This window comes from Protopterus annectens, chromosome 9.part0 (genome assembly GCF_019279795.1).
Source record: "Protopterus annectens isolate FY-2018-M chromosome 9.part0, PAN1.0, whole genome shotgun sequence".
In the NCBI taxonomy this organism is placed as follows: Eukaryota; Metazoa; Chordata; order Ceratodontiformes; family Protopteridae; genus Protopterus; species Protopterus annectens.
This window is the reverse complement of record NC_056743.1, coordinates 1,752,671,629-1,752,687,247: the sequence shown is the minus strand read 5'-3', so window position 1 is coordinate 1,752,687,247 and position 15,619 is coordinate 1,752,671,629. Positions and strand designations below refer to the sequence as shown.

General features: G+C 44.3%; 1 protein-coding gene across 8 annotated transcripts in view; it reads left to right on the top strand.

Annotated features, from left to right (window-relative positions):
- The window catches only part of DOCK6 (dedicator of cytokinesis 6), a 2,991,519-nt gene that overhangs the window by 1,671,658 nt on the left and 1,304,242 nt on the right, over window positions 1-15,619 (top strand). The gene's annotated exons all lie outside the window — the stretch shown is intronic.

Here is a 15,619-nt window from a genome sequence, read left to right as displayed (position 1 = left end):
AATATGTTATAGCCCATTATGCTATCTAAAATCTCAAATATCTCTCATTATGATGTTATCCACCCTAACCCAGCTCCTAACCTGTCTTATACTTCATTAACACTCTCTAACCCAAGTACTATCCTTTCTCCTAAAAACATCAACCAGCTCCAAAATTCCAAATATGTTTGCGCTAAATTTCCAGAGTATTCGTAATAATAACTCTCCTGACATTGTAGATGTTACTGAGACCTGACTTAAACCAAACGTTAAAGGCACTGACTTTCTCCCTCCCAGTTATAATGTAATTAGTGCAGACAGGCTACACAAAAAAGCTGTTGGTATAGCTATACTTCATCCTAATTCTTACATTATTACTTTTAAGCCTTTATTCAGTGATTCTATTGTGTAGCTGAAGAGGTTTTGCTTTTCAGGTGATCTGACTTGTGAAACTAAATCATGGTTGACCTTTTCTTTCTTTTTTTTATTTTTTTGAGAGAAATTGAGAACCAGGTTGAGTTTTTATAAGTTTAGATTGCTTCTAGGTGGGATTTGAATTGCATTTAATTTCACCTGTTTGAGGCCCTATAACTTTTTACTTAAGTCTTCAGCTTCTGCTTGTGTCATTTTTTAGAGTATCCAACAAGAGGCTAAATGGCTGACAAATCCCACACTCTGAGCCTGCATCTTGTACTCCTAAATCTTATGCGTCTCACATTAAACCAATCACACAGAGCTCAGACCAAACACATAGATCTCCACATATGCTGAAACTCTCAAAAGTAATCTACCTAAACCACCAAGACCTCCTAAATGTAACCTAAGAAACAACTAATTTCAGCAGCCTCACAAACACACAACAGGAAGGAAGCACCCACTATGAAACGTACATCCAAGACTCCATTGTCTCAGGTTAAAAAACTATAAGGCAAGCCAAACAATCCAATATTCTGATTATAGGTGACTTCATAGTGGGACGTGCTACACACCAGCTAGTGCAAGGCAAGGATCATGGTCAGTTGTCTATCAGGTGCCAGGATTCGCAACAGCTTACGTGCATTCAGGTGCTTGTATCCCAAGTACACATAGGACACAGCCATAGTGCATGTGATATGTAACTCTCTGGACTATGTTAAGAGAGACCTGATGGAGCTTTTGGGATACGTGTCCAGGGTAGATATGAATCTAGCCTTGAGCAGCATTCGACCATTACCAAGAGTGATGCAACATTATGAACAAAAGATTATTGACTTCGACAATTGGCTTAGCTTCTGGTTTCATTCAAAGGAGAGATGCGGTATATATAAGCCTGTGAGGAGATGGTCTACAATCCTAACTGCTTTGCCACGGATGGGCTGCACCTATCCCCCTAAAAGTTTTGCATATTGGCTAAATCCTTGTCCACCCCATATAGTGTCTTTTTAGGCAATGTCAGTTTCGTAAAACTTCTAACATAACTAAACAGAATTAAGATAACATAAAGGTACTTCTTCCCAGTGCTAGGAGCCTTAATGAAAACCTCTACTCCATTAACGGTCCTCCTTACCCTGTAAAGCAATGTATGCATTGTTGTGGAAACCTGGTTCAACACAACTGAAAGCACTCCATTACTGTAGAGTTTAAATGCCTACCATGTTCAGGCCCACGGCACTAGGTGAAGGTACTAAAGATGTCTGTGTCTGTATAGTCTTAAAATTTTCACCTTCAAACTTGTTAGACATAGCAGCCTGGAACTACTCCACATCAGCTTAGTATCAGCAAATCCCCTTATTCTAACATAGCTAACTATCGAACCCCTTCTGTGTCCCTCTCAGCCCGTACCTAAATGATATGGATTTCCTATGCTTTAAGCTAATCGCCATTCTCGTAGGTGACTTCATCTAACCCCCCTCCATCAGCTAAGAAAATTCCAGCCTCAAGTGTATACTTCCAGAAATTTTTGGTCTTCATCAATACAAACTCACGGGATCAGTTAGTGTGCACCCCAGCTAAGGGTGATAAAATCCTAGACTTGTTCTTCAAATATTGACAGTTTTGTTCCCCACCAATTTTAGCTTCCTCTTTGGTTAAATTTTATCACAAATCATTCACATTCACTATAATACTGAAGCTGGAATCATCTTCCAGTACTTTAGTATTCAGAGATTATGCTAAGGCTAATCTAAGAGACCCAAGAGATGACCTGACTAAGTATAAAATCTTCTTCCAACTTGGTGACCCCCTCCCCCTGCTTATTTGGAATCCTTTACCTCCAATTTCTATGCACAAGTAAACAGCTACTTTAGATGCACTGCTGTCTAAGTAAATACTATGCCAAACTGACAAATAAATGCCAGCGGTGGAACCCAAATATAAACAGACTCTGTAATAAAAGAAAAAAAATATGTTGCACACAAAATTACGTTAAACTCTCATACTAGAAATGGTGATAAACTTAACAGGGAACCCTGGACCCTAATCAAATCAACAAAAGCCAGATATGAGGTAAAAATAATAACCCAGGTGAAGGATAGCCACAAAGACTTCTTTAGCTATGTTAGAAACCTCAGAAAAATGCCTAGCACTGCACAGAGCTAATAATAAGTTATATTACATATTTAGACACAGCAAAGTACTGGCAGACAAGTTTAGCTCAAACTTTATCCACCTCTCCCCTCCTATATTCCCAGATCATATACACTTATGTACAACCCCATTCAAATCTCCCTGCACTGTCCAAGGTCAAGTACACTACATTTGTGACCAGAAAACATACTGACTGTCTACTGGCCAGCTTGAAACAGGACTTACAAACCCCCCTACAGAGGCTATTCAGTATCAACCTCCAAGTAGAACCTATGAAATTAGGATGGACAACTCTACATCCTCCAAAAGGCTTCTCACTATTTGCATACCACAGGGTTCAGTCCTTGGACCTCTTCTCTTTATTATTTACTACTTGAAGGTCATGGCACAATTAAGGGATATGGCTGAAAATGTCTGCAGGTGACTGTAAGCTAGGTGTCCTCATTAACTCCCCAGAGGATACCAAGTTCCTCCAAGAAGGCCTTTCCCCAACAAATAGCTGGTGTTAGTCATGGACTAAAACTAGATGCCGAGAAATGTATAATAGTATCGTTTGGCAATTATGGCTTACTTTGTAGCTGTCACATTAACAACACCCCTTTCCTCTGTGAAAGGTGATCCTGTAGTAGACAATGAACAATCCTTTGATCACCATGTATCCAAAATTACCATGTATCCAAAATTTTTAAGGAAGTCCTTTTTCATTGCAGAGTGTCAAGCACAAGGTGACCAGGCAACTGCCTAGGGCCCAGTGCTGATTGGGGATGCCAGGCCTAGCCATACAAAAATAAATTAGAAACCCTCCATTTGCCTGCTGTGTGTGCGTGTGTGTGCATGCGTGTGTGCATGTGTGTGCATGCGTGTGTGCATGTGTGTGCATGCGTGTGCGTGTGTGTGCATGCGTGTGCGTGTGTGCGTGCGTATGCGTGTGTGCGCGTGTGTGTGTGTGTGTGTGTGCGCGCGCGTGTGTGTGTGTGTGTGTGTGTGTGTGTGTGTGTGTGTGTGTGTGTGTGTGTGTGTGTGTGTGTGTGTGTGTGTGTGTGTGTGTGTGTGTGTGTGTGTGTGTGTGTGCGTGCGTGTCATTAAGACCACCCGAATGATTTGAACTCCAGGCAGCATCTCTCATTTGCTCAGAGAGAGAGAGGAGAAAGACTTCATTGGCTCAGAGAAAGACTTTGTGGATCTCGTATCAGCACAGTCTTTGCAGGAAATAGTTTGCTGCTGATTTTGCCACAGCCATTTTTGCTTGCTTTGCATTGCCATTTGATTTATTTGTTAGATCAGATAGCTGAAGAGGATTTGGAAGGTACCACATTGCTGGCAGTTCCATATTTGCTGAATTTGAATTTCCTTACTTGCGTGTTTTGCTGTTGCTGCCACTGCCGTTCGGGTGCTTTCCAGGATCAGATCGCCACAGAGAGATTTGCTTATCAGTCAGGAGAAGGGTTATGTGAGTGCATCTGCGTGCTCTTGTGTATGCCTATAAATAAATAATTGGGTGCTGCAGTCCACAATAGTTGCCATATAAAGGAAGGATCTGATTTTATTAAATGGTGCATCATCATACGAGCCATTATCTTGGGTACAATCCTTGGTTTCCTTGTTTTGTTGTTTGTTGACAGAATGTTTATTATTTGGCTGTGAATAGAAGTCTGCATATTTAACATTAATATTTGAACCAAGAATACCTTTTTAATTCAGCTTGCTTTTTTTTCTGGCACACTGGTATGAAAGGCACTGTGTTGTGCTACAGTAGTCTGTTGTATCTTGGTGCAGATGAGTAAAGCTAAGAGCTGTTTTATAATGCAGGTTTGAAACCCTCAGCCCTCATTTGTCTACTCTGTGACTCTTGACCAAGTCACTTCATCAGACAGTGCTCCTGAGCTGCCCTTTAAAAGTGGCAAATGCATCCATTGAGTTGCCCCATCCTATCAACAAATATGTTCCACATGTGCCTTGTAGTTTATTTGGTTGCCAGATGCATATCTGGTAAATTTGAGTTTCAAGGAAAGAGAAATTTACTGTTGCTTATGTTAAGTCCACTCTCAGTGTGTGAATATGTTGTTTAACAAATGTCTGTGTTTTTGCTGTAAAAAATGATGTTATGTGATCCTATCTCGCCTACATTCTGACTGATGGGTTCGGAGCCGATCCCTTGGCTCCGACTCGGCACGCTTATGCCAAAGAGCGAAGTCTCTTATTGGCTGAGCTTACTATATCCCAGGATGCACCACTACCAGTCCCCCAGATCTCGTTTGCCGCTAACAAGTGAAGACGTGGTCTCGTGCTGGCTGAGCTAAGTGGTGATTATTTTCACTAATTTCCTGTCAGGAATTTCTTTATACTTCAACTAAAAGCTGTTTTAACAGCTATCTTGTGTTTTGAGTGCGTTTGAAGAAATTTATTTGGTAAATTCTTGTGTTGTGAGTGTTGTTTGACTAGAAGTACCTCTTGTGTGGAAAGGCCTTTCCCGGTCTTTTTGGTTGTTAGGTGACTTCTGTTCTATTAGGGATCTCGGATCCTTTATACTGGTGATAGTTTCTCTTTCTTAAAAAGAAGGACAAAGCAGAGAAAATTTCTTTTTTCTGTCATAGTTACAGTGTTTGTACTGTGTTTGGCTAGTCACTGAATAATTTACCGAAATGTCTCAGGTTCCTAGGCCTTCAGGCTTTAAAAAGTGCACCAAGTGCAACTTTAAAATGTCTATAACAGATGACCACTCTCTGTGTTTATTGTTTGGGTGCAAAACATTTGCAGGAGTCCTGCAGCGTGTGTCACGCTTTTTCCTCGAGGGTCCTCCAAGAGAGGAAAAATAAGCTTATATTAAAAGGTCTTATAAAACCCTCCTTTGAAGAAGCTTTAGCATCCTCTCCTTCTCCTGCTAAAAAGAAAAGGGCGTCGGCTCCGACCAGTCCGTTGGATCCGACCGCCAAAAGACATAGGCAGGCTTCTCCTTCGGCTCCAAGGACTTCGGAGCCGAGGGCGGAACGGTCTGCCTCGATGCCACCAGTCTCGACTCCTCTGGCTTCGGAGCCGATGGCTGGGGCATCGAGAGGCGGGTCACCTTCGTCGGCTCCACTGGTCTCGGAGCCGATGAAGGTTGTCCGCTCAGACACTTCCTCCTCGGCGCCTAAGTCCTCCTCGGCACCGATGGAAGATAGTTTGAGTATTCCTTCGGCGCCGATAGTCATCGAGTCGCCTCAGAGCCGGTCCCCTAGCCCCTTGGGGCCATTGGAGAGGCCATCTCGAACCCGTTCAGTATCCTCTAGGTCATCGAGGATGTCAGATTCGGACATAGACAGGGTGCTCCAAAGACTGTTCCAGTCCCCAGTCTTTCAAAAATTTGTTTCGGCTCCGACCCAGTTGGCTTCGGAGCCGACAGCCCATGCCCATGTCATTGCCATTCCTCCTCCGACCGCTTCGGCTCCGTCGGAGCAGGTGCTGTTGGAGCCGGTGGAGGTCTTAGGGTCGGCTCCGACCCTTACTCCAACCCCGGCCTTCGGGTCCGAGTTTGGCACACGGACTTCTTCGGCTGGACCCGGGGGTGACGTTTCGGGACCTATGTTGTCGGTTCCGAGCCTCCCTCTCGGTGCTTCGGCTGCGGGACTTCCATCTGCTATCATGGCTCCGGGGACCGGACACTCCCAGGATTCTGGGGGTCCGGCTTTCAGAGCTATGAGGAGTGCCTTGGCCAAGTCTTCTTCGGCCATCTCTCTGGCTTTACCGGCACCTTCCCTGGGCGTGGAGACTGGGTCTTTGGCAGTTCCCCTGTCCTTAGGCAGCGGAGCCCCTGGGCCTGAGGTTACCCCCACTGGGGGGGTTCCCCTCCTCCTGAGGGTTCTTCGGAGTTGTCTTCAGAGGAGCCCCCAAGGAAGAGATTGTGCAAGAGGAAGCACGTGGACTCCCCGAGTCTATTACATCGGACACTGATCTTGATGATGCGGAGGGGTCCCAAGTCGCCCTCGGATGATGTCTCATTTGCAGACATTTTAGAGATCCTCAAACAACGAGGCGGCTGGATATCCAAACCCCCCTCTGCTGATGAGTCAGTGCTTCTCAAGGCCTTTGGGGCTCAGCCCTCCACCTCTTGGGTGTCTCCGCCCTTCGACGAGCTCCTGGATTTGGTTTGTCGGAGGGTGGGAACATCCAGATACCGTGGAACCAGTGCCTTCTCGTCCTAACAAATTTTTGTCTGCCCCACCCGAGAAGGAGTTCCTAACTAAAGGCGTGGCTGTAGATGCCATGGTGGTGGCATCTGCTACACAACAGGACGTGGCAGAGGCTTCAACGTCCGTCCATCCTCCTAATAAGGAGTCTAGGAGCATGGACCGCACGGGAAGCGCACCCTGACTTCAGCGGCCTTTACTTTAAGGTCCCTGAATTATTTGGCACATTTTACTAGGCTACAGAGGGATCTGGTCAAGGAGCTGTCAGATTCCCTCTCGGGTAACCTACCTGAGCAGCTAGCCCAGTCGGTTAGCTCTCAGTTGGCTATCCTTACTTCAATTTCTAACTCGTCCATGAGGCTCATTTCATATGCGGCAAGGGGCGGTAGAGCGGCAGGCACAGGCGTGGCTCTACGGAGACAAGCCTGGCTCCGTTTGTGTCATTTTGCGGAGGCCTTCAAGTCTTCCTTCGCCGACGCTCCCTTTGATGGGTCCTCTTTGTTTGGACCTAAGGTTAAAGACACTCTTACCGCTGTGAGCAAGAGGGAAAAACTTTATCTGCCGAGGTGCACGTTATTCCACTCCTTCGGCCTTATCCCAAGGCTAAAGGAGGAGGGAAGATGTGGTTCCGTAAATCACGTAAGTTTTTCCTCAACAGCAGGAAGATTCCCCTTCCAGAGGCAGAGGACGGGGAAATTTTTCTGGGAGACGCCGTCCCAGAGGCGGCAGAGGGCCCCGCAATTCTGGAGACCGCGAGTCCTTTCGTGGCTCTTCAGCCTCCCACACTCCATGAGGGATTGCCCGGCTGTGCTGCTCGAGCCAGTCGGGTGCCGTTTTGCCAAGCACCTAAAAGCCTGGGAGTCTATCACTCAGGACAGATGGGTGCTTCAGATTATTGCCGGAGGTTACACCATTCCCTTCACACACTCACCCCCACCGTCCAAAAAAATCCCGGACCCACCACCCAGTCAAAGGGAAATTGCAGCCGCAGAAGCGTTAAAGCTGCTAGAAAAAGGAGTCATCCAACCGGTCCCCACAGACCAGATCGGATCCCGAAATTACTCAAGGTTCTTTTTAGTGCCAAAAAAGACAGGGGACCTGAGACCAATATTGGATCTCAGCAGACTAAACCAATCCGTCACGAAATCCAAATTCCGAATGGTCACGTTACAATCCATTCTCCCATTGTTGGAGAAGGATGTTTGGATGTGCTCCATAGATCTCAAGGACGCCTATTATCACATACCGATACATCGGGCGTCCAGGAAGTATCTGCGCTTCAGCCTGGGAGACAGTCATTTCCAATTTTGTGCACTGCCCTTTGGTCTCACCACAGCCCCCAGGGTGTTCACCAAGTGTTTGGCAGTAGTGACTGCTCACCTGAGGAGTCTTGGATTCCAAGTGTTTCCCTATCTGGACGACTGGCTCCTGACTGCCACCACCAGGCATCTACTAATGGACAACCTCAAAGCCACCTTTTCCCTGGGTGCTACCCTGGGAATTACATTCAATTGGTCAAAGTCTGTCTTGCTGCCCTCTCAGCATAAGGTTCATAGGAACAGAGATAGACTCAAAATTGATGCGTCTTTCTTCCTACCGAAAGGATTCTAACTTTACAAGGTCAAGTTCAAGCCCTGCTTTCAAGATCCAAAGCCCCAGCCAGGATGGTCCTGCAACTTTTAGGTTCAATGTCTGCCACGGTTCTCCTAGTTCCTCTGGCAAGATTGCACATGAGGATTCTTCAGTGGCTATTATCGACTCAATGGTCCTTTCAGAATCTTCCCCTCAATCACCCCATTATGATTACAGAAATGTGCAAACGGGACCACCGCTGGTGGCTTCACCCGTCCAATCTGAATCAGGGAAGACCTTTTGTTATCCCCCCTCCGGTGGCCACCCTGACGACGGATGCCTCCCAGACAGGGTGGGGGGGGGCATTGTCTGGGCAGGTTAGTTCAGGGTTCCTGGCTTCCAGACGAAACCTTTCTCCACATCAATGTGTTGGAGATGAGGGCTGTACTTCTGTCCCTACAGGCTCTCCACAAGTTTCTCCCTCAAGGCATTATCGCTATCCACACAGACAACATGTCTGTGGTCTGGTATCTAAACAAACAAGGAGGGACCAGATCTTACCCCCTTTGCAGAGAGGCCATGAGGGTGTGGGAATGGGCTGTAGCTACCAATCGCTTCTTGGTAGCGACCCACATTCCAGGAAATCAATATATTGGCAGACAGATTAAGCAGGACAATTCTCTCTCCTCACGAGTGGTCCCTGAACAAACAGTAGCAGCTCAGGTTTTCAGAAGATGGGGACGCCGTTGCGACCTGTTTGCAACACCACAAAACACAAAGTGCAAAAGGTTCTTCTCCTTGACTCCACATCAGGGGGAGGCAGCTATGGATGCTCTAGCACAACCTTGGCCAACAGGGCTACTTTATGCTTTTCCTCCGGTTCCACTTCTCCCCAAAGTCATTCAGAAAGCTTCTCAATTGGGGTCCACAATGATACTAATTGCTCAGATTGGCCTCGCCAGGTGTGGTTCCCCTACCTGAAGAAACATGCGGTGGACGATCCTTGGGTTTGGATCTAACCCCGGATCTGCTAATTCATCAGTCGGGACGACAACACCAGTCCCTTCGCACGTTGAAGTTGACAGCTTGGCTCCTCCACTTCCGACTTTAGTCAGAAATCACACCTTAGACCGGAAGTTATTCACATTTTATCTTCGCCCACAAACCCACCACTAAGAAATTGTACCTCAGTAAGTGGAAGAGGTTTGCTATCTGGGCTCAACTCAGGGCTTAGACCCTATCACTGCCCCGATTCCAGAGGTTTTGAATTTTTAACATCCTTGTTTAATCAAGGATCTTCAGTCTCTACTATTAAAGTCCAACTTGCAGCTGTCTCTAAATTTCACGAATTCATGGATCCACCGTTGATGAGCAGCAGATTATGCAAAACTTTCATTAAAGGTGCGGGCTGTTAAGAACCCCAGTTTTTCATCCTGCGCCTCCGTGGGATCTTGATTTGGTGCTTCGTGCCTTAACATCTTCCCCTTTCGAACCGGCTGCTACATGTGAGTTAAAATATCTGTCTTGGAAAACTGCCTTCTTAGTTGCAATTACCTCTGCAAGAAGGGTTTCAGAGCTTCAAGCCCTATCTATCAAACCACCGTACTTGATTTTTCACAAGGATAGAGTATCACTTAGGCCTAACCCATCTTTTGTCCCAAAGGTTTGTTCTAATCTCTGTCTCCAACAATCTCTAGAGCTACCAGTTTTCTTTCCAAAATTCTCCAACGAAGCAGAGTACACTCTCCATAAATTGGATGTTCACAGGCAATTGCGCTTCTATCTAGACAGGACTCAGCAAATTCGTAAATCAGACCAGTTGTTTGTGTCCTTTTCAGATAATAAATTGGGTAAAACCATCACGAAAGCTACTATCTCCAAATGGATTAGAGATTGTATAACTCAGGCTTATTCCTCTTCAAATAAGCAACTTACAACATCTATCAAAGCTCACTCTACCAGAGCTATGGCTACTTCTATCGCTTTCATTCCAAGCTCGCTATTTCTGAGATTTGTGCTGCGGCTACTTGGTCCAACCCGCACACTTTCATTTCCCACTATAAATTGGATGTGGCATCTAAAGGGCGAGCATCATTTGGTTCCACGGTACTCAGGAGTGTTTTCCAGTGAGCCACCCAGGATTCAGGTGCTAGGACGCTGTCCCATCAGTCAGAATGTAGGCGAGATAGGATCACATAACATCTTTTAGTTATGTACTCACCATAACTTCAGATGTTTGGGATCCATCTCGCCTACATTCCTAATACCCACCCTCCTTCCCCCTGCCTTGGAGATCAGAAGAGATTGAACGGTTTTGAGTTCTACTGTTTTTATCTTGTTTCATCTGACGATGTTATATAAGCAGTGCGTGCATGTGTGCATGTATGCGGACAAACTAGATCTGGGGGACTGGTAGTGGTGCATCCTGGGATATAGTAAGCTCAGCCAATAAGAGACTTCGCTCTTTGGCATAAGCGTGCCGAGTCGGAGCCGAGGGATCGGCTCCGAACCCATCAGTCAGAATGTAGGCGAGATGGATCCCAAATATCTGAAGTTATGGTGAGTACATAACTAAAAGTTAGCAGCTTTAAATTAAATGCAAATCTCTGTGATCATTATAAAAGTAAAAAAGAAAAATAAGTATGCACACTGACAGGCTTGAAGTGTTTTAATTAAGTAATTGGAGAGAGTCGACCAAGTAATGTGAAACGGGTACGGCTGCAGGAGACGGTCCATTAACCTTCTTTAGGGCCCCTTTGATCATGTTCCAGCTGTGCTCATACCTAATAGTATGGGATTCAGGTCCAAGGATGTAATCCTTCCTCTGCACTTGGCTCTCATTAGGCTGATCATTGTATGTAATGCCTTTTTCAATATGTACCTAAACACTCATCACAACTGGAATGTAATGTGAATGAATGCATGGAAACTGCAAGTTCAGCCCCAGTTTAGTACCAATGTCTCTGATAAATTGGGCAACAAGTAAATGTCCCCAAATATTCTTGATCTGCCCATCTCTGGTTACTCATACATAAAACCCAAAAGCCAAAAAACTGCCATCAGATTGTAAGTCTAGGCATATTAAGAGCCATACAGATCAACAGCCTAATAAGTAACTATGAACTTATAAGGCGATATGCTGTGGACACTTGGGCCAAGAGAAGTGCTAAGATATTGGCTGCTCAGCATTCAGTGGTCAAATGGCTACACCTTCAGTCAGACCTGAGAAATGCAGAAGTGAAGCGAGGAAATGGTGCTGTGTGGTAGCTGGATGAAACCCTGATTCTAGTCCTGGTTGACCCATGCTTGACTAGCAAACCCAGATGCTGGAGTAGCCGGTCATTTTGATGGAAGTAACAAGCTAAAAGTTAGCTTGGCTATCTGAAGAGTAGTGAGATAGTTCAGACTACTCTAACTGCTGCTTGGTGGAAGCAGCAATGTAAGACTCTGCAATAGATGTTCTGGCTTGGCAGACAGTGAATAGTGCTGTAACTAGATATAGGTGTGTGTGTGTGTCTGTGTGTGTCTGTGTGTGTGTCTGTGTGTGTGTGTGTGTGTGTGTGTGTGTGTGTGTGTGTGTGTGTGTGTGTGCATGCACGCGAGCATATGTGTGTGTGTGTGTGTGCGCATGTGCACATATTAGTGAGTGTGTAAGTGGAAGATATCACATGCTAACGGGCCAGTACTGCACTGTGTGCTTCAACAGTGTGTGCATTTTGCAACCAGGGATAGAATTAGGTGGTTTACAAAACCCCTAATCCTTGTAGGATGATGGCTGTGATCCTGAGTTTTCACTTTGTCTCCTAATATCTTTGGCTCCTAGGAAGAATGAAGGCACGAGTGGACCAATGGGGATGGAGCTAGATTGCCATGACAGTAGGATAGAAAGGCATAACATGTACCTCATGTATTGACACTGATTGAGGGTGAGAGTCTAATTAGACTATATTCAAGACCTCAATAGCTGAAATGATAGCAAGGAAATTAAACTAAAAGATTATTGGTGCTTATCATGGCAGTAATACTTACTAAGTTATAAAAAGGCATTTTCTGCAATGTGTAATCATGAGTATATCTATAGGTACCAGCAGACCAGAAACGCAGCATTTGAGGTAATTACTGAAGCAAAGACCTGGATGTGGGAAGAGTTGGATAAGATTCATCAGCAGATGGGTGCAACCTCAGAGTTTCTTACAAACCATCTGGTGACCTTTTGTGGTAGGGAGAACATTAGTTTTCAGAAGTGGTGTACAAGTATACCTGACTGGAACATTGTCAGTACTTGGAATGCTTTAAGGAACTCGAGCTTGGTATGTAGTGCTAGAAGTAGCTGGTGGAATCAGCTTGGGTCAGTTTCTTTGGATGTTGAGGTCAGTGTAGTGATTAAACAGTATTGTGACAGCAGGGCTGTGGGGGAAGATGAGCCCTGACTGGAAATGCTAAAGGACCTAAATAATGTTGAGGTCTCATGGTTAACATGCTATGTCAGTGTTCTGTGGAACATTGAGATGGTAAAGTTGGATTAACAAACTTGGGATTCTAGTCCCGTATTTTTGAAAATGAGATGAGAGAAATGTGTGCCAGTTGTAGGGGACTCATGCATCTCAGACCCCCTTTGAAAGCCTATACCAAGATGCTTGAAAGGAGACTTCAGCTGATAGTTGGATCTCTCATTCAGAAAAGGGAATGTGGTTATTGTTATAATTGTGGAACAGGGATTCAACTCTTTCCATGAACCAGTATTGGAATGGTCATAAGAAATTGCCTGTACTGTCTGCATGTCCTTGTTTTTTATTTTTTATTTTTATGCAGCAAGTACTTATATTAAGGAAAACTTACATAATTATATCCCAATCAGGTGTCTGGCAAACCAGCTGAGATGAGCACAAGTTATGCATGCTAGTAGTGTATGATAGAAGCTGGACCAGTCAAAGAATTCAGTGGTCATTGTAGAAGAGAATGCCTAGCAAAGAACTTAAACGGTAGCTGTGAAAATGAGCAGATTTTGTGTAGAAACGGTGTATATAACAACAAAGTTGAATGTATTTCATGTAAAGGGACAACTTTGTAATCTATGCAACGCACTGTCATCCTTGTGAAAACAAAAAGCTTGCCAATATATGTTCTCTGCCTGGCTTATAACAAGATTTGTGGTAAAAGCATATTAAGTAGCACATATGTGAAGGAAGGCCTATATAATAATTGATTGTCATATTATGTGACTTGACACACAAAGCAGCAACCAAAACATTTCGACCAATCATTGTATTGCAAATAGAACACATCAACACACAGTAGATCGAACAAGAAAACACATTTCCTTTTCCATTGCAGTATGCAAGACCCAAGCACATTCAATTTAATTTGTGTTAATGGTGGTAGTGTTATGGGAAGGTACATTTTTAATCTAAGAAACAGGCTGGGCTTAGGGGCAGGGGCTTTGCCCATGTGCTTCACCTTGGTAGTATGTCCTAATCCTAAACAAACCCCCCTTCCCATGACTTTATCACGACACAAGACAGTTTGTACATTCAATACGAGTTGATGCGAGCACGCTCGCACATACACACACACACTTACTCTCTCTCTAAATCTATCCTCTAACATAACCCTAACGCCAACTGTAAGTACACACAATCCTTCCCCATACTTGATCCTTACTAAAATCCTAACTCCCATGAACAATCGCACACACCTACTATACATCCCACTAACCTGTTTTGGTGACACACACCCAACAAAACATTTGGTTGATAGTCTGGATGTTTGACCAAAGCAGTTGTCAGACAAACAGACAGAGCCTGAAGGAAGCATCAAAACAATGGGGAAAAGAAGGCAGAAGAAGTAAGAAGGTAGAGGATGCTAGTGTTGTAAGAAAATAGACTTGTAACAGAAAAAGACCAAAGTATCCCAATAACTAGGTAAATAAGGTAATGAGTGGTGTAGAGTAGTCATTATTTCAGCTCTGGAATACGACTTCAGGGATGAGACAGCTGTTGGTTAGTGTTTAGCTTCTGTTCATGTTTGAGTATTATATAGACATTCAAATCCTATACAAACAGCTGTGGATTTTTATTTATTTTATATTTGTTGACTGGGATAGTCCGACTGGATACATGTCCATTTTCAGCTGAGGCCCGGGGAGAAAAGCTCCCCAAACAACAAACACAGCAAAGTGATATAGACAATAAGTAAAACATACTGTTTATACAATCTTTAAATTAGAAATGAGCACTATACTAGCATGGGACAATGATATAGGTTAAATTATAAAATCAGAAATTAGCACAACTGGAATACATAATACAATTGTGGTAAAGCTTTTGAGTTGTAGAGATGATCCTAGTCAGGATTAGACCAAGAACATGACCAGTGTGATTTAAAGTATTGTTTCAGACTTTCTTTGAATAGTGTAAGTGAGGATACTAGAGTAAGGTCAGCAGGGAGTGAGTTCCAGGTTTTGCCAACCGAGTTGGCAAACAAGGCATCCCCAGCTGAGTTGTTGGATTTGAATGTTTGGACCATTAGTCTTTTGGATGAACGAAGTGTCCTAAGGTTACTATATGGGCTGACTATATTTTTGAGAGCGGGTGTATTATCAGGTTGGTTGAGTACTTAATGTGTTACTATGAGCTGGTTAAACTGAAGTAGGGAAGATAGTTCAAGCCACCCTAGAAGATTTAGGTTGTAACAGCGGTGCATCCTATATGCCGAGCCAGTGGCAAATCTAGCAGTGTGGTTGTAATGGCAAGATCATTTGTTAAGATTTGCTTTATGCAAGTTTGTGAATAGCGGGGAGGCATAGAGAAGTGTGGAGAGTAGATGAGAACCGGCAGTGGCAGTTCTAGCAGGAGGAGTAAGGAAAGATTTGAGTTTGTAAAGGGACCCAAGTTTTTTGTTTATGGTTTTGATAGTTTGAGTGACATGAACATCAAATTTGAGGTTATTGTCTACTATAACTCCAAGGAGTTTGCTTTGGGCTTCAGGGGAAATGATGGTGCCATTATTAGACTTTATGTTAAAGGTTGGAGGGTTGGACCTACGGGTGGTGGAGAAAAGAAGCAGCTTTTTTTTTAGGGCTTAAGATCAAACTGTGATTGGTGAGACAATTTTCAATTATGTTGAAAGTACTCTGGGTTAGTGTCAATAGATTTGTGGGAGAGGTGGCTGAGCAGATTAACATGGAGTCATCTGCGTATTGAATGCATGTTGCTTTTGGGATAATGGTGTGGAGGTCATTAATAAAGATGGAGAAAAAAAGAGGTCCTGCTATAGAGCTCTGCAGGACTCCTAAAGTGAAAAGTAGATGGGATGATAGCTTATCCTGCCATAGGACA